At 41.1% G+C, this 21,684-nt stretch overlaps 1 protein-coding gene across 29 annotated transcripts in view; it reads left to right on the top strand.

Moving 5' to 3' along the window:
- RBM47 (RNA binding motif protein 47) overlaps positions 1–21,684 on the top strand; it is a 207,514-nt gene that overhangs the window by 157,717 nt on the left and 28,113 nt on the right. For 26 of the 29 annotated variants that reach the window (XM_074039627.1, XM_065544907.2, XM_074039623.1 and 23 more), the window contains one exon: positions 6,732–6,854. The gene's annotated coding sequence lies outside the window, so the exon portion shown is untranslated. Of the gene's footprint in view, positions 1–6,731; positions 6,855–11,520; positions 11,645–21,684 lie in introns of those variants that run through there. The other 3 variants (XM_074039629.1, XM_074039621.1, XM_065544909.2) reach the window with 1 other exon arrangement.

Below are 21,684 nucleotides of genomic sequence, written 5' to 3'. Positions count from 1 at the left end.
AGGGTTTGAACTCCAGCTTCTTCACTTCCAGCTAAGGGACCTTAACAAATGGGCAGCCTCATTGTACCTCAGTTCTGGCATCTCCAGAATGAGTAGAATCATAGATCTTGCTTCATGAGGTTGTAGCAATGATTAAATAAGATGATGTATGTGGAATGCTTAGTGCTGTACCTAGTGCATGATAAACATTCAATGAATGTTGATGGTAATTACTATCATTAATATTATTATGTTACTTAGGTTGTGAGTTTACCTAGCCTACCACATATACCATCTCAATTTGGTTTAGACTGGGTATTGGCTCTGTTCATTTCATGAGAGACATAGTTGGATGTGGCATAGGATAAGGTGATTTGGGAATGTTTCAGGATGCATTTCTTTTGAATGTCATGGGGAAGCTTATAAAATTCCTCCATTTCAAGTCTAGCACTCTTTTAGATGCTATCTTTTTTCTTTAGCTGATTTGCTGTCACATGGCAAAAGCTGTACAAGGATATAAATCCAAATTATCTGGTTTCCTTTGAGAGCTCCTTTATTCTGCCAAGCAGTGAAAAACATTTGAGTTTAAAAAAAAAAAAATCCATAAATGATACCTTACCAGTGGGCTACATTCTATCCTTGTTTTTATATATATATATGTATATTACACTTACTAGAATTCGTGCTTTCCAGAAATGCCAGAAATGAAAATATTAAAGTGATTCTTTTTTCATTCCACTGTTTTCATTTTAGTCTTATGGAATGTATCAATAGCATTTGAAGAAAAACATGATTTTTTTTTTTTTTTTTTTGAGATGGAGCATCACTCTTGTTACCCAGGCTAGAGTGCAATGGCGTGATCTCATCTTACTGCAACCTATGCCTCCCAGGTTTAAGCAATTCTCCTGCCTTAGCTGGGATTACAGGCATGCGCCATCATGCCTGGGTAATTTTTTGTATTTAGTAGAGACAGGGTTTCACCATGTTCGTCAGGCTGGTCTCAAACTCTTGACCTCAGGTGATCCACTCACCTTCGCCTCCCAAAGTGCTGAAATTACAGGCGTGAGCGACAACACCTGGCAAAAAACATGATTTTTAACTACTAATGACAATATAAAAATTATATGCTTGGCATTAAAAAGGTAGTAACAATATATCAGACTGGATATGGAACTCTAGGATTCTAGTTATGAGTCAGATCTAGATTCTTCCCTGGTAGAGTTTAAAACTGACTCAAGATGACTAGCATTACAGCAATTACTATAATGCTAAACCAAAGAAAATTGCCAACAGTCTACCATTTTTGTCCTACAAAATAGCAATTTTATACGGTTCAACCTAGTGCTATATGAAGGATTATATGATGTTGGGAGAGCATATCATGGGGGGCTGCAGGAATAGCTTTCTAGAAGGAATGAAGTTTGGGATGAGTGCAAGCTGGCTAGACAGGGGAATTGGTGAGGGCTGAAATATTGGAACAGCATATGTAAGGGGGAAAGTAACACAAGATGAGGCTGGAGGAGGACCTGGAGTCTCTTTATAGGCCTTACAGACCTTACAAAGGATACAAACTTAGTCTAAGGGCAATGGGAGGAGAGTATAGGGATTTAAGCAGAAGAGTGATAAAACTCTTCTTTTTTTTTTCTTTTTTTTTTTTTTTTTGAGATGGAGTCTTTTGTCACCCAGGCTAGAGTGCCTGGCATGATCTTGGCTTACTGCAGCCTCTGCCTCCCGGATTCAAGCAATTCTGTCTCAGCCTCCTGAGTAGCTAGGATTACAGGCGTGTGCCGCCACACCTGGCTAATTTTGTATTTTCAATAGAGAGAGGGTTTTGCCATGTTGACCAGACTGTTCTTGAACTCTTCAGGTGATCTGCCCACCTCGGCCTCCCAAAGTGCTGGGATTACAGGCGTGAGCCACCATGCCTGGCCAAATTGTATATTTTTTAAATGGTCCCTTTACCTGCAAGGAGACCTAGATTGATTGTAGCAGGCCTGAGTGGATAGGGAGAAGCAGCTGGGCGTCTACTATAGAAGTCCAGGCAGGAGCTAATGGTTAGTTTATGAGATGCTTTCAAATGTCGTGCCTTGTGTAATCCTTATAATGGTGATCTTTCAATATACAGGTGACAACCTGAGGCTCAGAAAGTTATGTAGCATGCCATGGTCAAACTGTGCAGGTGGCAAAGCGACAACTAGAACTCAGTTATTTGACCCTCAACCTGGTGGTCTCCTGGCAGCATTAGGACCCTATGTACTAGCATCCTTGGGTGAGAGCAATTGGTTTATCTTAAGAAAGGTTCTGGCCAGGTGTGGTGGCTCATGCCTATAATCCCAGCACTTTGGGAGGCCAAGGCAGGCGGATCACTTGAGGTCAGGAGTTCAGAACCGGCCTGGCCAACATGCTGAAACCCCGCCTCTACTAAAAATACAAAAATTAGCTGGATGTGGTGTGATGCGCACCTGTAATCCCAGCTACTTGGGAGGCTGAGGCAGGAGAATCACTTGAACCCAGGAGGCAGAGGTTGCAGTGAACTGAGATCACACCACTGCACTCTAGCCTAGGCAACAGAGCGAGACTCCGCCTCTTAAAAAAATAAAGGATCTGTTTTTAAGAAATGGAATTCTCATTCCTTGGTGGAGGGTTGTAGTAAGAAAGTTATTTTTTGCCTAGCTTTATGACTCAGAGAAGTAGAACAGGACATGACTTGATATTAGACGGGAGCATCTTTTTCGAAAAAATAAATGTATTAATTTCAAGTGTTTTATGTATGCTATGTGTCATTCCAAAAATGGACTTGAAACAGCTTTCAAAACTACATATGACACGTCAAGACACAAAAAGAAGAGAGGGCAAAAACATCAAGGTAGGCAAACTAAGATGATGCCAGGAGCATCCAATAAATATTTGCCCTCAAGTCCTCCCCTGTGTTGAAGACGAGTCATGAGCAGCTATAAGATTCACATGCCCAGAAACATTAAAACAAACCAGTTGTTCCGTCAGTATAGCTCTTCCTCTTCCTCCTACTGGAATCTACAAACTTCCCCATTTGGTTTTTATAAAGACTCCATGATGGGGTAAGCGATGTCTGTGCAATTTCATAGTACCAGGCTCGGGGGCGGGGGAAGCTAAAATGAATTAACACCGTTAATGTCTGGAGACCACCTCATTTCTCCAGGAACTGCCCCGCAAATCTTATTACTGTGTTTCCTACCTACTGTGTGACCTTTGGTAAGACAGTTTCCTTCATAGTAAAATCAAAGGTTTGGACTAGAACTAACCTTCTCAAACTGGGTTCTTTGGAGTATCCAATATTGTGTCAGGAGGAATGTGAAGCCACAGGACAAACATAACATATAGGTTTTGCTTGAAGATTTTTATGACAAACATTCTGGCCACACACGGTGGTTCACACCTGTAACCCCAGCACTTTGGGAGGCAGAGGCCAGCAGATCACTTGAGGTTAAGAGTTCAAGACCAACCTGGCCAACATGGCAAAACCCCATCTCTACTAAAAATACAAAATGTCTCACGTAGTTTTGTGCTACACCATAAAAAGGGAAAGAAGGATCACAGATGTGCCTTTTGTGGCTGTTCAAGTAACACAGGACATTTCCCCAAAATAAAACACTGAGGGTCAATGTTTGTTTTCAGAAAAGTCTGACTTTCCAGAATAACTACAAACACAATCCATTTCATTCGATCTGCTGGCCTTGGCCTCCCAAAATTAGCCAGGCATGGTGACGTACACCTGTAGTCCCAGCTACTCGGGAGGCTGAGGCAAGAGAATCGCTTGAACCCAGGAGGCAGAGGTTGCAGTGAGCTTAGATCACGCTACTGCGCTCCAGCCTGGGTGACGGAGTGAGACGCCATCTCAAAAAAAAAAAAAAAAAAAAAAAAATTATGAAATGGATTGTGTTTGGGGTTATTCTGGAAAGTCAGATTTTGCTGGAAACAAACATTGACCCTAAGTGTTTTATTTTGGGGAAATGTCCTGTGTTACTCGAATAGCCATGAAAGGCACATCTGTGATCCTCCTTTCCCTTTTTATGATATAGCACAAAACTACGTGAATCCTGTGTTTCACTTATATATTAATAATCTGCTTTCAATTCATAGAGTTTACATGTTCATTACCTTGATATTACATTTTAAAGGAGACATTTTACCATTATAGAAAGAGAGAAAACTCAAAATTCTGCACAAATAACATATGCCAGGAATGGTGCTTCATAAATATTTTCTCTGTTCTCCACAACGGTCCTGCCACGAATGATTTCTGCTTTATAGATGTGGAAACTGAGGCTCAGGAAAGTTGAATATACTTGTCTGGATTTACTTAGCTAGTAGATGAGAGATGGAGGAGTCTAAATTTTATTTTATTGTCCAGACGGCGTACAGTTAATTTCAAGACACACTTTCTCGTACTTTGTACATTCGTTTTCATAGTTTTTATCAACCGCTATGATCTTGATTACTAGGTATTATCCAGGATGCAGCATTTCAGGAATTATCTTTCCACACAGTTGGGTAAAGATTATGTGTATTGAAACATAAATCGTTTAACAGCTATTGCTCTATAATTTATTTGAGGGTGTGGCTTTTTTCTTTCAGGAGGTCATTGTTAACAAGATTAAAACTAGATCATGGTGAAGTATTATTGCTGTGTTCCCATAAGGTTATGGATCTCACCGAGCACCCAGTCATTCCAATATAAAGATAGTTATGGCAGAGTAATTTTGAGCTATAAGTGATTATTAAAGGCCATTTAATCCAGAAGGTTTCCAACTGTGCTCTATGGAGTCCTAAAGGTCTTACGGTATCCCCACAGGGACACAATGAATGATGGAACTGGGGGCATCTCCTGACAACATCCCCTACCCATACTTCAACCAGCTTCTGTTTTTTTTTTTTGTTGTTGTTGTTGTTGTTTTTTTTTTTTTTTTTGAGACGGAGTCTTGCTCTGCTGCCCAGGCTGGGGTGCAGTGGCCGGATCTCAGCTCACTGCAAGTTCCGCCTCCCAGGTTTACGCCATTCTCCTGCCTCAGCCTCCCGAGTAGCTGGGACTACAGGCGCCCGCCACCTCACCCGGCTACTTTTTTGTATTTTTTAGTAGAGAGGGGTTTCACCGTGTTAGCCAGGATGGTCTCGATCTCCTGACCTCATGATCCGCCCGTCTCGGCCTCCCAAAGTGCTGGGATTACAGGCTTGAGCCACCGCGCCCGGCCCAGCTTCTGTTTTATTGGTGTTGTTTCTGCATCTGGTTAGATTTGTGGTGGAAAAAAGTGTGCTACAACTAAAACACAAAGAAAAAACAAACACAATGTTTTTTTTAATGTTGAGAACTACTGATAATCCAACTCCTTTATTATTTTTTTATTTTTATTTTTAGTTATTTAACTTTTTTGAGACAGAGTCTTGCTCTATCGCCCAGGCTGGAGTGCAGTGGCACAATCTCAGCTCACTGCAGCCTCTGCATCCTGGGTTCCAGTGATTCTCCTGTCTCAGCCTCTTGAGTAGCTGGGTTTACAGGCACACACCATTGTGCCCAGCTAATTTTTTGAATTTTTAGTAGTGACAGGGTTTCACCATGTTGGCCAGGCTGGTATTGAACTCTTGACCTCAAGTGATCCACCCACCTTGACATCCCAAAGTGCTGGGATTACAGGCGTGAGCCACCATGCCTGGCCTCCTTTATGATTTTTTTTTCCACGAGAGTAAACTTTGGCTTAGACAGATGAAATGAACCGGGCATGACAGAGGTAGCGTTAAAACTAGCCTTCTGGTTCCCAGTCTGGTGTTGAAACCACTGTGCCATATTGAATCTTGTATAAGTTATTCGGAGCTTCAGGTGGCTTGATGGGAGCTCTCTGTAGTTTGGAAAATCAGGTAGATTATATTTCCACACATTGGGAGACTGAGGCGGATGGATCACTTGAGGTCAGGAGTTTGAGACCAACATGATGAAACCCCAGCTCTACTAAAATATACAAAAATTAGCCAGGCGTGGTGGTGGGCACCTGTAATCTCAGCTACTCAGGCAGCTGAGGCAGGAGAATCACTTGAACTCGGGAGGTGGAGTTTGCAATGAGCCGAGACTATGTGACTGCACACCAGCCTGGGCGACAGAGCAAAACTCCATCTCAAAAAAAAAAAAAAAGAGTCTGAGGTCTACATTTTAGGGCAGAATAGTAAGTCTCTTTCATACCAACTCTGATTGGTAGTGGGTAAGTGGAGTACTTGCTTCAGTGGTTTTGGGAACCCTCTCTGGACCCTGCAGGAATAGTTTGAAGATCTATTAGTGATGTGAAGCATAAGCCCCCAAATTGGCTGGGAGGTCCATGAGCTAGATATGATCATTTCTCTAAAGGATACTACCTCTTCTTTTTGTGAGTCTATAAGCGTAAAGTATAGGCTACATCTGTATTCCTTCTTAAACATTATGTGCCTCTTGAAGTCATGCACACTCTGAAGAAGGCAGAGAGAAAAACACAAATGGAGAAATTGGTCATTTTCTTATTATTACTGTTCCTTGTTTCTTTAAGAATCAGATAAGCAGTTGCACTTCTTGGTTTGTAGAGAACATGATAATTAGAGTAATGGTATTTCATTTTTTGAAGAAAATAGCCCCACAATTTCTAACCATTATGCTTTGGAACTATAAGAGGATCTGTCCCCCCAATTTCTAATGCACATATGAAAATTATATTGAAATAGAAAATATTTCTAACCATTTCTTTTTTAACCCTTAGGATTTGCCTTAAAGGACACGCCAAAAATTGAACAGAGAAATCCCAAGGAAGCTGCCTGAATTCGCCTGTATACTCTCGTTCTGCATCTTATAAAGGACCAGACAAATCACATTTGTGGTTTTGGTGAGTGTACTTCCTCTGGTCCTTTTCCTTTCCACTTCAGCAAGAACATAAGTTTTCATTCCTATCAACCAAGATACCTGCTGCTTGGACAATGTGTAACTGTTTGTGTTCATGTGGCAACGTTAGTGGAATATAGAACATGATAAGTCATCTGCAACCCACAATATAAACCTTTATGTCTTCGTGCGCTTTACATCTTTGTGACTTAAGAGACAAGATATCACTATGTGTTGCTTATAAATCTGCCTCTTAACCTCCCAAAAAAGAGGTCAACTGTATTTCTTTCTTTCTTTCTTTCTTTTCTTTTTTTTTGAGACAGTCTCACTCTGTTACCCAGGCTGGAGTGCATTGGCATGATCTCAGCTCACTGCAGCCTCCACCTCCTAGATTCAATCAATTCTCGTGACTTAGCCTCCTGAGTAGCTGGGATTACAGGTGTGTACCGCCACACCTGGCTAATTTTTATATTTTTATTAGAGACCGAGTTTTACCATGTTGGCCAGGCTGGTTCTCAAACTGCTGGCCTCAAGAGATTCACCTGCCTCAGCCTCCCAAAGTGCTGGGATTACAGACATGAGGCACAGCACCCAGCAGTCAACTATGTTTCAGTCAGACTGTATTTTGATTGTGTGACACGAGGAAGGGTTCTTTGGTACAAACTAGACTAGGATTCGTGTGATAATATCTTGTGTTTTTTTATCAATCCTCATACTTTCTCTAAGTTTCTGTTTCCTCACCTGTCATATAAGGTAAAAATAACTGTCATCCCAATTCATGACAGTCCAAAGAAAGACAACATATGTAAAAGCACTTTGACAACCATTTAATCATCTCCAAGTAGGACTGAGCCCAGTAGGCAGAGGTTGCTGTTAGCCAAGATCTTTTTTTTTTCTTTTTTTTCTTTTTTTTTTTTTTTTTTTAAAGAGACGGAGTCTCACTCTGTCGCCCAGGCTAGAGTGCAGTGTCACGATCTTGGCTCACTGCAACCTTTGCCTCCCGGGTTCAAGCAATTCTCCTGCCTCAGCCTCCTGAGTAGCTGGGATTATAGGTGTGTGCCACCACACCCGGCTAATTTTCATGCCCAGGTAATTTTTTTTTGTATTTTTAGTACAGACGGGGTTTCACTGTGTTGCCCAGGATGGTCTTGAACTCCTGAGCTCAGCCAATCCGCCCGCCTCGGCCTCCCATGTGCTAGAATTACAGGCATGAGCCATCATGCCCTGCTGAGCCGAGATCTTTCTGTGGATCTAGTGAGTGAGATTATTCTATGGGCGATAATCCCCTGTGTGCTAGGAAGGGAAGGTAAGAGAAAGACTAGCCTCACCCTGACCTTGGATCCCAGCCCTCACACAGCTCCAGAAGGTGGAGGCAGTAGATACCGGTGTGTCAGGGAGGGGCTGCTGGCTACACTGATGTGCCCAGCAATCTCTGTGAGAGAAAATAGGTACCTTGTCTTCATGTCCCCTAGGCTGGGTTTTGGATTTAGTCCATTGAATTCAGGGACTCAGAGAGCTAAATATTTTTAATTGTAATTTTTTTCTTCTTATAAAAGTATACTAATGGAAGGAAATCTGGAAATTATAGAAAAATGTAACAAAATCTACCTATAATCCCACAATCCAAATATAACCAGAATTAACATGGTATATTTACTCTGATTTTGTTTGTTTAATTTCCACATACAGTAGTCAGCCCCCATCTGCAGTTTCACTTTCCTTGGTTTCAGTTACCTGTGGTCAACTGTTTTCCAAAAATAGAGGCATACAGTATGATATTTTGAGAGAGAGAGAGAGAGACCACACTCATATAACTTTATTATTAGAGTATTGCTATAATTGTTATATTTTATTATTGTTGTTGTTAATCTCTTACTGTGCCTAATTTATAAATTAAACTTAATCATAGGTGTGTATTATATATGTAAATATGTATAGGAAAAAACAGTTTATATAGGGTTCAGTACTATCAGAGGTTTCAGGGATCCACTGGGGGTCTTGGAGCAGGTCCCCCTCAGATGAGGGGGGACTACCACATATCTTTAAATATTATTTAGCAAAGTTAAAATAGCTGAGAATATTAAACAGGTACTCTAAGCTGTGGCTATGCCACAATTTATTGACCATTTTTATACCATTGAATATTTGTGTTTATTACATGTAAATATAAACTATTATGTTCATTGCATTGTGTTATGAATAGCACTGCAGTAAATATATTCTAATGTAAATCTTTTCTTGGGTATTTGATTATACATGTCTATAAATGGAATCACTGGGCTAATGAGAATTGACTACTTAATGAACACTGTAAAGCTCTTGATATTGTCTGTTTCAGAAACATTTTACCCACCTTCCCAACTATCTCCACGCATCATATATGACAATGTGCATTTCACAGGGCACATGTAAAAACTGTGTATTACCAATTTAAGATTTAAAACCAGAAATACTTTTATAGAGACTCAAAAAATACTTAGGTTGGTGCAAAAGTAATTGCAGTTTTTGCCATTAAATGTAACTATAAAAACTGCAATCACTTTTGCACCAACCTAATAAAAGCCTATTCCCTCCCCTTTACCTACCCCACCTCTAGCCAATATCAGGTCTCTAAAGTAGAAGACAGTGTCCCAGATCTGTTATTACTTATCAACCTCAGTCTCTCACGTCTCTTTATGGGAAAAGATATGTGAGGCCTACATTTATTTACTGAGTATTTATTCTTACCACTTATGTTCATTTCTTGCTCTGTGCATCAGGAGAAGCTGCTGGTTCATGTGGTACTTCTGTTTATTATGATTATATTTTTGAAGCACCACCATACTTTTTCTCACAGGAGCTGCACCATTGTACATTCCCACCAGCAACACACAAGGGTTCCAGTTTCTCCACATTCTCAGCAACACTTGTGTTTTTTTTTTGATAATTGCCATCACAGTGAGTGTGAAGCGGTATATCGTCGTGGTGGCTTTGATTTGCATTTCCCTAATGATGAATGATGTTGAGCATCTTCTCATGTCCTTATGAGGCATCTGTGTGTCTTCTTTCTTTATTTTTTCAAGGGTCTTTGCAGATGTATAATGCAGATGTATAATGTATATCTTTGCAGATATATAATGTATATCTTCTTTGGAAAATATTCAACTTTTTTGACCATTTTTAAATTAGCTTGTTTGCTTTTTGTTATTCAGTTGTAGTTCTTTATATGTTCTGAATATCAGTTCCTCATCAGATGTGATTTGCACATATTTTCTCCTACACCATGGGTTGCTTTTTCACTCTCTTGACTGTCCTTTGGTGCACAAAAATTATTAATTTTGATGAAGTTTACTTTATCTATTTTTTTCCTTTTGTTGCTGTGCTTTTGGGGTTGTCCAAAAAATCATTGCCAAATCCAATATCATGAAACTTTGCCCCTGTATTTTCTTCTCAGTTTTATAGTTTTTTTTTTTTTTTTTTTTGAGACGGAGTCTCGCTGTGTCTCCCAGGCTGGAGTGCAGTGGCATGATCTCGGCTCACTGCAAGCGCCGCCTCCCGGGTTCACGCCATTCTCCCACCTCAGCCTCCCAAGTAGCTGAGACTACAGGCGCCCGCCACCACGCCCGGCTATTTTTTTGTATTTTTAGTAGAGACGGGGTTTCACCATGTTAGCCAGGATAGTCTCGATCTCCTGACCTCGTGATCCACCCGCCTCGGCCTCCCAAAGTGCTGGGATTACAGGCTTGAGCCACCGCGCCCGGCCCTCAGTTTTATAGTTTTAGCTCTCACATTTAGGTCTTTGATCTATTTGAGTTTATTTTTGTATATAATGTAAGGTAAGGGCCAGGATTTTTTTAAAGATGTACTTTTGATTCCCACCAAATCTTGGTGAAAGCCTGTGTCAGGCAGTTAAGAAAATGACACAAATATTCAAGCCAACATTTGTTCTGAATGATTTTTCTTCCTCATATAGGCTTAGGTGGTTTCCCAACAGACAGGTGAAAGAAAGCGTTTGGGGAACTGATGGCTCATGTAACTAGGATACAGCAGTGAGGTGGCAGTTGGGCTCAGCAAGTGTTTTGTTGTAAATATGCTTGAAGAAATCCCCAAAAAGAGAACAGCAGGAGTAGATAGTGGCTTAGGCTAGAAAAAACATGCATGTGGGTGTTATGTAGGTACATATATTTGCAGCAGAGGGAAGGAGAGAGGACACTGTTGTTGGGAACTGTGGGCTATAGAAGATAAAAACATCTTTTATACAAAAATAAATTTCTTTTCATGCTGCTTCAGAGAAAATCTAAATTAGCTACAATTATGTGCTAATTATGTTTCCAAAACAGTTGTCCTAGCTCTGTTTTATTGTGGACAGAACCTAGCCGCACTTAACAAAATGTGAAGTCTGTCTGGACTTCCCTTGGAGAAGACTGAAAAGGACGAAGAATCCCCAGGCTGTGTGAGCTGCCTTGCCTAGCTTCAAATGTCTGCACTGGACTGGCTGCTCTCTGACGGGCTTGGAGATGACAGTAGTGCCATTTCCCTAATGATGTAGTGCCATGCTAATGCAACTCAGGGTCTCAGGGGTCTCCCCACATGAACAAGATTCTCTATTAGGCTCTCATTGGAATGCTTGACATTGGCAGTTGGCTGTCCAAATTCTAAATAAATTAATGTTAAATCTTTTTTTTTTTTGAGATGGAGTTTCGCTCTTGTCGCCCAGGCTGGAGTGCAATGGCATGATCTCGGCTCACTGCAACCTCCACCTCCCGGGTTCAAGTGATTCTCCTGCCTCAGCCTCCCAAATAGCTGGGATAACAGGTGCCTGCCACCATGCCTGACTAACTTTTGTATTTTTTTTTTAGTAAACACGGGGTTTCTCCATGTTGGCCATGCTGGTCTCGAACTCCTGACCTCAGGTGATCCACCCATCTTGGCCTCCCAAAGTGCTGGGATTACAGGCATGAGCCGCTGCGCCCAGCCTGTTAAATCTTTTAAAACTCTGACTTCAAAACCTATGAGCAACAAACTGGAATCCAGCCCATCCCTGTTTTGGTTTTCACAGGGACTGGTTTAGGTCCTCAGCAGCGTGGGCTGCTGTAGGTCCTCATTTTCTCTTTGCCATAAAAAGGGATTTGGGAAAGAGGAAATAACTAAGCCAATTAAATTTTCTGATGCAGGATGGGATAAGATGGGCCATGCTTTCGGAAAAAACAATTTGCAAGACTGGTATACTATATTTCCCTTGAAGCATTAAAGTCATTTCACACTTTATGAACTCGAAGAATATCCAGTGTTTCCCTGTGAGCCTGGGAATAAATGATTAGGTCAAATCAGGGTGTTTTTACTGATGTATTAGTTTTTTAATTGAAATATTAACTCCAAGTGCACTCAGTGAAAGTACAGAGTACGCGAGACATGAATAGCAATTAAATGCCAGCAATCGTTCCAGGAGTTTAGTAGACCTGGGAAATCATAAATTTCTTGACACCTGAATTTCTCATTTTAAATACTTTAGGTTCAGTAAAATTCTAGATATGTATTGTATTTTCTGTTCATTTCTATTCTTCATTTAAGTGCATGTTTCTTGAGTTTCTTTAATTAATATAGTTGTGCTTTCTATGTAAATTTGTAAGAATTTCCAACTGACTCTAACTGCCTAGTTTAATTATAGAGATTGGGAAAACTGGTTCTCCTTCCCTCCCTCTTCCTTCTTCTTTTAATAAGTATCTTTTTTTTTTTTTTTTTTTGAGACAGAGTCTTACTCTGTCACTCAAGCTGGAGTGCAGTGGTACGATCTTGGCTCACTGCAACCCCTGCCTCCGGGGTTCAAGAGATTCTCCTGCCTCAGCCTCCCGAGTAGCTGGGACCACTGGCACCTGCCACCATGCCTGACTAACTTTTGTATTTTTAGTAGAGATGGGGTTTCGCCATGTGGACCAGGCTGGTCTTGGACTCCTGACCTCGGGTGACCCACCCACCTCAGCCTCTCTGGAGTGCAGTGGCACAATCTCAGCTTACTGCAACCTTCACCTTCCAGGTTCAAGCAATTCTCCTGCCTCAGCCTCCCAAGTAGCTGGGATTACAGGCCTGAGCCACCACACCTGGTCTATTCCCATTTTCCAGTTGAGAGAACTGAAGCTTGGGAGAGTAAGTCACCCACCTGAAGTCACACAGTTAATAAATGGGATTGAACTCAAGCAGTTGAGCTCTGGCATGCACGAGCTTGAGCTCAAGCACTGTAATAAGCAGCCTCTCAAAATACCTTCAAATAAAAGAGTGAGTAAAAACTGCCTTCATGGGCAGGCCCCATTTATGTGCCTATTTCCTTGTGGCATAAAATCTCTACCAAATTCCTGAGACAGTATAGCAGAAGCTAAGCATATCAGCTAAGGCCAAAAAGAAAAAAAAAAAAAAAACAGTGATGGAAATTTCATAGCTCCCTGGCCAGTACCTGCTTTACCAAGACGGCTCTAGGGATATTAACATTGGCATTCAATATAGTCCATTAGGGGTTGGTGTGGCTTTTCCATGTGACATTCCTGATGCCTGGGCATGTGTTAGAAATGCCAGCTCCTGGCTGGGCTTGGTGGCTCAGGCCTGTAATCCCAGCACTTTGGGAGGCCGAGGCGGGCAGATCACCTGAGGTCAGGAGTTTGAGACCAGCCTGACCAACATGGAGAAACCCCGTCTCCACTAAAAATACAAAATTAACTGGGCGTGGTGGCGCATGCCTGTAATCCCCGCTACTCAGGAGGCTGAGGCAGGAGAATTGCTTGAACCCAGGAGGCGGGGGCTTCGGTGAGCCAAGATCACGCCATTACACTATTGCACACCAGCCTTAGCAACAAGAGTGAAACTCTGTCTCGAATGAAGGAGGGAGGGAGGGAGGGAGGAAGGGAGGGAGGAAGGGAGGGAGGAAGGAAGGCAGGTACGCAGGCAGGCCAGCTCCTATACCAAAGCTGGCCTATTTGTTCTTGATGGCCTCCTTTTGGCCATGCAGAAATACCACCACATAGTACCTGGGTATGACTATTTGTACCCAATTCTATATACAGGTAAACCACAAAAAAAATTTAAAATTATTTTTATTATTCGTTTTTTTTTAGAGACAGGGTCTTGCTCTGTTGCCCAGGCTGTAGTGCAGGGGCACAATCATAGCTCAATGCAGCCTTGAACTCCTAGGCTCAAGCAATCCTCCCACCTCCCCAGTAGTTGGGATTTCAGGCATGCACCCCCATGCACAGCTGTACCACAAAACTTATGTAAATAGATACATGAAAAAAAATGTCCAAAGCAATTTGGTGGATGTTACATATAAAAGGAAAACTTTTTGTAGCTTTGTCCTACCATGTTTCTTACAAAAGACAGTGCACATTCATTCATTCTTCTATCCGTTCATTCTTTTATTCAAACATTCATTCAGTGCCAGGCACTGGGGATAAAATAAGCACCGCTGCCTTTGAAATGCTTCCATTATAGCTAATAAAATAAGGTATAAACACTATTGTTTTAACTTTTCTAAGACATTGCAAACAATGCATAAAGAAGTGGAAAGAGCCTTTAATATCTAAAATCACTTCATAATAACACTTTTCTGTGTTAAAGGACCTGTCTCAGATGGTCTCATTTCTAATAGAGTTCTTTGAAAAAACTTAGAAACAAACAAAATTGATAAAAGAGCCCACAATATTCACAAATACCACAGGATGACGCAGGTTCCTACTCATATCAATGAACTCATGGTGCTTACTTTTCCAAATTTTTAAAGTAAATAAGCCATTGGGTATTAGAGTTTAACCTTAGCCATATGTTTGCAGAAGGACCTGTTTTTTAAGCTATCTTTTTTTGTTTTTCACTATGTACCCAAAAAAGAAAGAAAAGAAAAGGGGAAAAAAATCCCAAATATCACCAGAGTTAGAAAGGTGGAACAACATTGAAACAATGCAATGAATAAAAAGAACATGTATTTTCTGGATTAAAGTTACATTTAATGCATTTTGTCTTTAAGTTATCCCTCACCAGAAAGCTCGCTTCCTTTTTTATGTTTTCTCATAAACAGCCTACTGTGGTCATATTGCCATAAATATAGTTGATTTTGAAAATATTTTTAGCTTCCAAAATACCCCACATTCAACTTAAACATTTATAGAAGAAAGTGTTTTAACTCATGACTTTTTCAATGTTGAGGGTATTTCTGGGCGAATACTATTCTACTGTAATTATTGCCTTGAGATAGCTGGTCAATGAACATGGCATCAACATAACCAGGATCTGTTTTTTTCTGTGATAGCAGATATTGTTTCCTAGTTGCAACTGAAATGACTAATGTTAACCAAATAAAAGCAGAAGGTCACACCTAAAACTAAAGCTAATGTTTGACTATGTCAGTCTGTTTCAGACCCTTTGTTTCAGGACAGGCAATCTGTCATTTGTTTTACAAAAAAACCTGTGTTATTTTTGTATACTACTATTTGACATACCACCAGAAGGTGCATATTGTACATGTATTCATGTACAATACAAGACAGTAATAACAGACCATACTGTTACTATATAACTACTACTGGCAAACTACTAATATCATTTGAAATTAGGAGGAAAAGACTAGCATTCACACACCATTATAATGACTGTAAGTTTATGTTTGGGAACGTTCACTTTCATTTTATTTTATTTTGTTTATTTAATTTTATTTGCTTTAATAGAGGTGGGGTCTCACTATGTTGCCCAGGTTGGTCTCAAACTCCTAGGCCTCCCAGAGTGCTAGGACACCACACCCAGCAAAAAGTTCACTTTCTAAATCTGTTTGGGCATAAATTTAAGAAAAAAATTTTTAACTTAATCCCCAATGTAGTAGTAAAATTTAAGAAATATAACGAATGAAAACTAAATACCCTTGGCTGGGCCCAGTGACTCACGCCTGTAATCCTAGCACTTTGGGAGGCCAAGGCCAGCGGATCACTTGAGGTTAGTTCAAGACCAGCCTGGCCAGCATGGTGAAACCCTGTCTCTACTAAAAATACAAAAAAAAAAAATTAGCTGGGTGTGGTGGTGTGCACCTGTAATCCCAGGCTGAGGCACAAGAATCCCTTGAACCTGGGAGGCGGAGGTTGCAGTGAGCCAAGATTGTGTCACTACATTCCACCCTGAGTAACAGCCTTAAAATGTCTTTTTTTTTTTTTTTTTTTTTTTTTTTTTTTTTTTTTGAGACAGAGTCTCACTCTGTCACCCAGGCTGGAGTGCAATGGCACTATCTCAGCTCACCGCAACCTCCACCTCCTGGGTTCAAACAATTCTCCCTGCCTCAGCCTCACGAGTAGCTGGGATCATAGGTGCTGGGCCACCACACCTGGCTAATTTTTGTATTTTTTAGTAGAGATGGGAGTTCACCATGTTGGCCAGGCTGGTCTTGAACTCCTGATCTCAGGTGATCCGCCCCACTCGGTCTCCAGAAGTGCTGAGATTACAGGCGTGAACTACCATGCCCGACCCCCACAAATTTTAAAATTTTCAAAAAATTCTGTCTTTTATATTTGGACTCTCTGGGTTTGGTTTGGTTTTGTATATAAAACAACTCTACTGCCAAAAATAAGTCAAACTATAAAGTACACCTCAAAGATAAGGCATCTTTATAAAATTACAATCACAAATTTGCCTTATCTAATTGTGATTTTGAAGGAAGCACAGGATCACCTCCTTCTCAGTTTCTCCATCAAGAAAATGAGGCTGGCCGGGCGTGTTGGCTCACGCCTTTAATTCCAGCACTTTGGTAGGCCGAGGCAGGAGGATTGCTTGAGCCCAGGAGTTTGAGAACAGCTTGGGCAATGTGGTGAGACCTCATCTCTACAAAAAAATAAAAAATTAGCCAGGCGTGGTGGTGGGGACCTGTAGTCTAAGCAACTAGAGAGGCTGAGGTGGGAGGATCCCTTGAGCCTGAGAGGTCAAGGTAGGAGGACTGCTTGAGCCTGAGAAGTTGAGGCTGCAGTGAGCTCTGACCATGCCACTGCACCCCAGCCTGGGTGACAGAGCCCTTGTCTCAAAACAAAAACAAAAACAAAAAAAAAAGAAAAGAAAATGGGACTAATACTTTTATATAGTATTGTTAGTAGATATAGATATGTAAGAATAGTATGTACAGGAAATATATATCTATAAATTCTCAGTAACTTGAATCATATTCTTAACACAGGAAATTTCTTATCTAAAAAAACACTATTATGAATTTTTTGCAATTAAAGATGACTTTTATAATTAAAAAGTAATCATGTATCAAACTACCAGTTCATATATTCAACTTCTGGCACATAAAGTTTTTCTAAGAATATTATGCCCAGGGATCTCTCTTAAACCTGCTTCAGTAATTGTAATATTTTAATTTTAACATGGCATATGACACCATAATTAGTTAACAGACAATATTTAGGGCCTACTACATTCAGTGGGTAGGCACAAAGCTCCCATGCAGGAATACTAAGTAGTGATAAAAAGAACATAATACTTACATAATTGGACAAATATAAAAGACAACATAGTAGTAAGCCATTATAACTACACATTTCACATGTATAGTGTCTTAAAACACTTTCTCAAGTAAATGTAGAAGGTAATATCTGTGTAAATGCCCTTTCAGTTTGTCCATAAACATTTGGGAGTGAATCCCCTCAGGTTCTTTACATTTTAATTTTAAAAAGTATCTTGCCAGGCAGATAATTTGCGAAACACTGTGACTATACAGTTGTCTACAAAAAGAAGATCCTTGAAAAACATTTACTCTTGACCAGCTGAAATAATAACAAAGGGCCTTGAGCATTTACTGTAGCCAGGTATTTTTTCTTTTTTGTTTGTCTGTTACGAGGCAGGGTTACCCTCTGTTGCTCAGACTGGGGTGCAGTGATGCAATCACAGCTCATTGCAGCCTGGACCTCCTAGGCTCAAGTGATCCTCCCACCTCAGCCTCCTGAGTAGCTGGAACCACCACACCTGGCTAATTTTTGTATTTTTTGTAGAGACAGGGTCTCACTATATTGCCCAGACTGGTCTGGAACTCCTGAGCTCAAGCGAGCTTCCCACCTCAGCCTCCCAAAGTGTGGGATTATAGGCTTGAGCCACCACACCCAACCAGCCAGGTGCTTTTAATCCTCCCAATATTGTTAATGATAATATGATCACCATTTGATAGATGGTGAAGCTGAGGCTGAAGGAGAGAAAGCGACTTGTGTGATGGCATTTGTTTTTCAAGTGGTACAGTCAAGATAGGAAGCGAGGCAGTCTGGCTCCAGAGCCTGGGCGTGGAACTGCCTCATCACAGTCCCATGGTCTCACTTATACATTGCGATTATGTGAATTCTAGTCCTTCAACATTTCTATTTAAGAATTTAATTCCATAGGTTTTTAAGTCTAAAAACATTGTTTGAACATGTTAACTCCTTTTCAAAGAGCCAGAAATAGGCTATGGGACAGTTTGCAGAACTCTTTAAAAGCTTAGAAGCTTTGGTGGGGAGGGTGAAGAGGGAAGCAATGGGGATAGTAGAAAGTAATGATTTCCCAACAACTTTACCATGTGTCTGTACTGGAAATTCCTTCCACTCTATCAGCCAATGTCCATTTCTCACCTATTGTGGTCTTACTCTGTTAACACTGGCTATTGCTAAACCTGCTATGAGTAAGTAAGTAGCAAAGAATGAGTATCATGGTAGAAAGAGCTTTGACTTTGTCATCAGATTGACCTACATTTCAATTCTGTAAGCTGGGTCAAGTTGACACCCTCAATCTCCTGATCTTTAAAATGGGGCAGTATGGCCAGGAGCACTTTGGGAGGCTGAGGTGGGCAGATCACCTGAGGTCAGGAGGTCAAGACCAGACTGGCCAACATGGCAAAAGCCTGTCTGTACTAAAGACACAAAAAAATTACCTGGGCATGGTGGCACTCATCTATAGTCCCAGCTACTTGAGAGGCTGAGGCAGGATTCACTTGAACCCAGGAGGCAGAGATTGCAGTGAGCTGACTCTGTCGTCCAGTGTGCACTCCAGTCTGGGCGACAGAGTGAGACTCTGTCTCAAAAAATAAATAAATGAATAAAAATAAGTAAATAATGAAAAAATAAAAGGGGGGCAGTAATCGCTAACACTGATCACACCGTTACTTAGCTTCATTCTAAGCCCTTGGCTACCTAATTTATTCCTCACAGTGATGCTTTGAGATAGTGATAATTATCACTATTCTCATTTTGCAGGTGAGGATAATGAGGAATCAGGATTTTAAATAGTTTACCAATGTGTCACCTAGCTACACAGCTGAAGAACTGGGGCTCAAACCCAGGAAATCTGACTTTACAGCAGAGGTCGGCAAATGTTTGCAGTAAAGGTCCAGACAGTAAACAGTTTAGGTTTCATAGGCCCTATCGCCTCTGCTGCTACTTAACTCAACTCTGCCATTGTCCCCATAAATGCAGCCATAGACTATATGTAAACAAATGGCCATGGTTATGTGCCAATAAAACTTTATGAAAACAGCCAGGGGGTCAAATGTGCAGGTCTCCAGCAGGCGTCTACCCCGTATTCTAGAGCCCACATTTAAAATTTCCACCCATAGAAATGTCATGAGAAATCAAATTACACATATGTGTTCAAAAAAATAAGTTCATTATCATTAACTTGGGAGTTTTAAAACCATACATTAAGGAAACTCTTGGAGAAATTCTTTTTTTAAAAAAAAATTGGCCGGGCGTGGTGGCTCACGCCTGTAATCCCAGCACTTTGGGAGGCCGAGGCAGGCGAATCACAAGCTCAGGAGATCGAGACCACGGTGAAACCCTGTCTCTACTAAAAATACAAAAAATGAGCCGGGCGAGGTGGCGGGCGCCTGTAGTCCCAGCTACTCAGGAGGCTGGGGCAGGAGAATGGCGTAAACCCAGGAGGCGGAGCTTGCAGTGAGCCAGGATCGTGCCACTGCACTCCAGCTTGGGCAACAGAGCAAGACTTCGTCTCAAAAAAAAAAAAAAAAAAAAAAAAAATTGACCTCTGAGAGCACAGAACAAGAGAGATTATTTCTAATTCATCTCCTTCCCTGTGGGGAGGATTGCATTTAAGCTGGCTATTCTCTTTTAGCGCTGCTCTGTTCTTAGCACATAAGTGAAATACACTCTCCAGCCACTTTTCCAGAAATACTAGACATGGGGTGGGACAGTATCCTCCTCTGAAATCCTCTCTTGGTGCTAACTGCTGGCAGTCAGCAGGTCTCACTCATAAAGATGTTCAATAAAATGGAGTTCATCTTCATCACCTTAATCAATTATTTAACATCATTGTATATTACATTGGCAGTAATATGGCATATAACATAATTAGTTATAAGTATAAGAGGATAAGTAGAACTTCTGCTGCTTCATAATTTCCGTCTGTCTCTAAATATAATTAAACAAGAAATGTGCAGATTTTCAATCCTTGGCTACCTGTGATAGCTGGCTCATTCCCTGAAGTCTGTTTTGGCCCACCATCCATCCTTGCTTGTGCACTTTACTAAGCCACTGTCTTCATTTTGACACTCAATCAATGTTTGTTGAAGGAAGGTTTGAGACCACCTAGGGCTGAACAATCTTACATGGTTTTTTATGTTCCCTCCCACCCCACTGCCATTGTTTCTAGCATGATGCCTTGTACAAAAATAAGTAATCTTTAAATATTTATCGCTATTGATAATGCTATTAAGAAGGAAATCGGCTGGGTGCGATGGCTCAAGCCTGTAATCCCAGCACTTTGGGAGGCCGAGGCAGGCAGATCACGAGGTCAGGAGCTCAAGACCAGTCTGGCCAACATGGTGAAACCCCATCTCTAAAAATACAAAAATTAGCTGGGCGCAGTGGTGCGCTCCTGTAGTCCCAGCTACTCGGGAAGCTGAGGCAGGAGAATCCCTTGAACCTGCGAAGCAGAGTTTGCAGTGAGCCGAGATTGAGCCACTGCACTCCAGTCTGGGCGACAGAGTGAGACTCCGTCTCAAAAAAAATAAAAGAAAGAAAGAAAGAAAGAAGGAAATCACAGTCCATTTAATTATTTGACAAATATTTGTTGTCTTTTAAGTGCCAAGCTTTGAGGAGTTTATGATAACCAAGAAGAGACATAAATTCTGCTCTCTCAGACTTTATATTCTAGTTGTAGAAAAAAGGCTAAAAGGAAAAAAAAAAAAACTGCAGTAGTGGTATGTATTATGAAAAGGCAGATGTTTATAATAGACAGTGGATTTGACCTGGCGGACACTAGACTAAGGTTGACAAGATACAGAACTTCAGGTTTATCTCGTGCTTTTAATTCCTGAGTTTTTGGTCTCTTGTCCCCTTATAAACACTACTGAGGCCTCCTGCTTGCTTAGCAGAATAGTTCATAAACAAATTTATAAAATCATTTCTATTCCTCTGAATGAAACGCCTGGTGCAAGAGCTACTCATTCTTTCACTGAGGACTCAGCCGGAACTTCCTAGTCATGGCTAAAGCTTTGTGGCTGTCCACTGTCTACCACAGAAAGCGAGAGACTTAGACCCTTCACAATCTGGTTTTATTTTCTTTTTGAGCCTCATCTTATGCCCCATATCCACCTCCTACATTTCAGCTATTCGAGACTATTCCAGCATTTTTGCAAATGCCCACCTTTGCTCATAATGTTCCCTCTGCTCTGTCTCTTCCCCTTTCTTCTTTTTTTTGATGGAGTCTCACTCTGTTGCCCAGACTGGAGTGCAGTGGCATGATCTCAGCTCACTGCAGGCTCTACCTCCCGGGTTCAAGCAATTCTCCTGCCTCAGCTTCTCAAGTAGCTGAGATTACAGGCACATGCCACCACACCTGGTTAATTTTTGTGTTTTTAGTAG

The sequence above is a fragment of the Macaca fascicularis genome, chromosome 5 (assembly GCF_037993035.2).
Source record: "Macaca fascicularis isolate 582-1 chromosome 5, T2T-MFA8v1.1".
NCBI classification, from domain to species: domain Eukaryota; kingdom Metazoa; phylum Chordata; class Mammalia; order Primates; family Cercopithecidae; genus Macaca; species Macaca fascicularis.
This window is presented reverse-complemented; position numbering and strand designations above follow the sequence as displayed.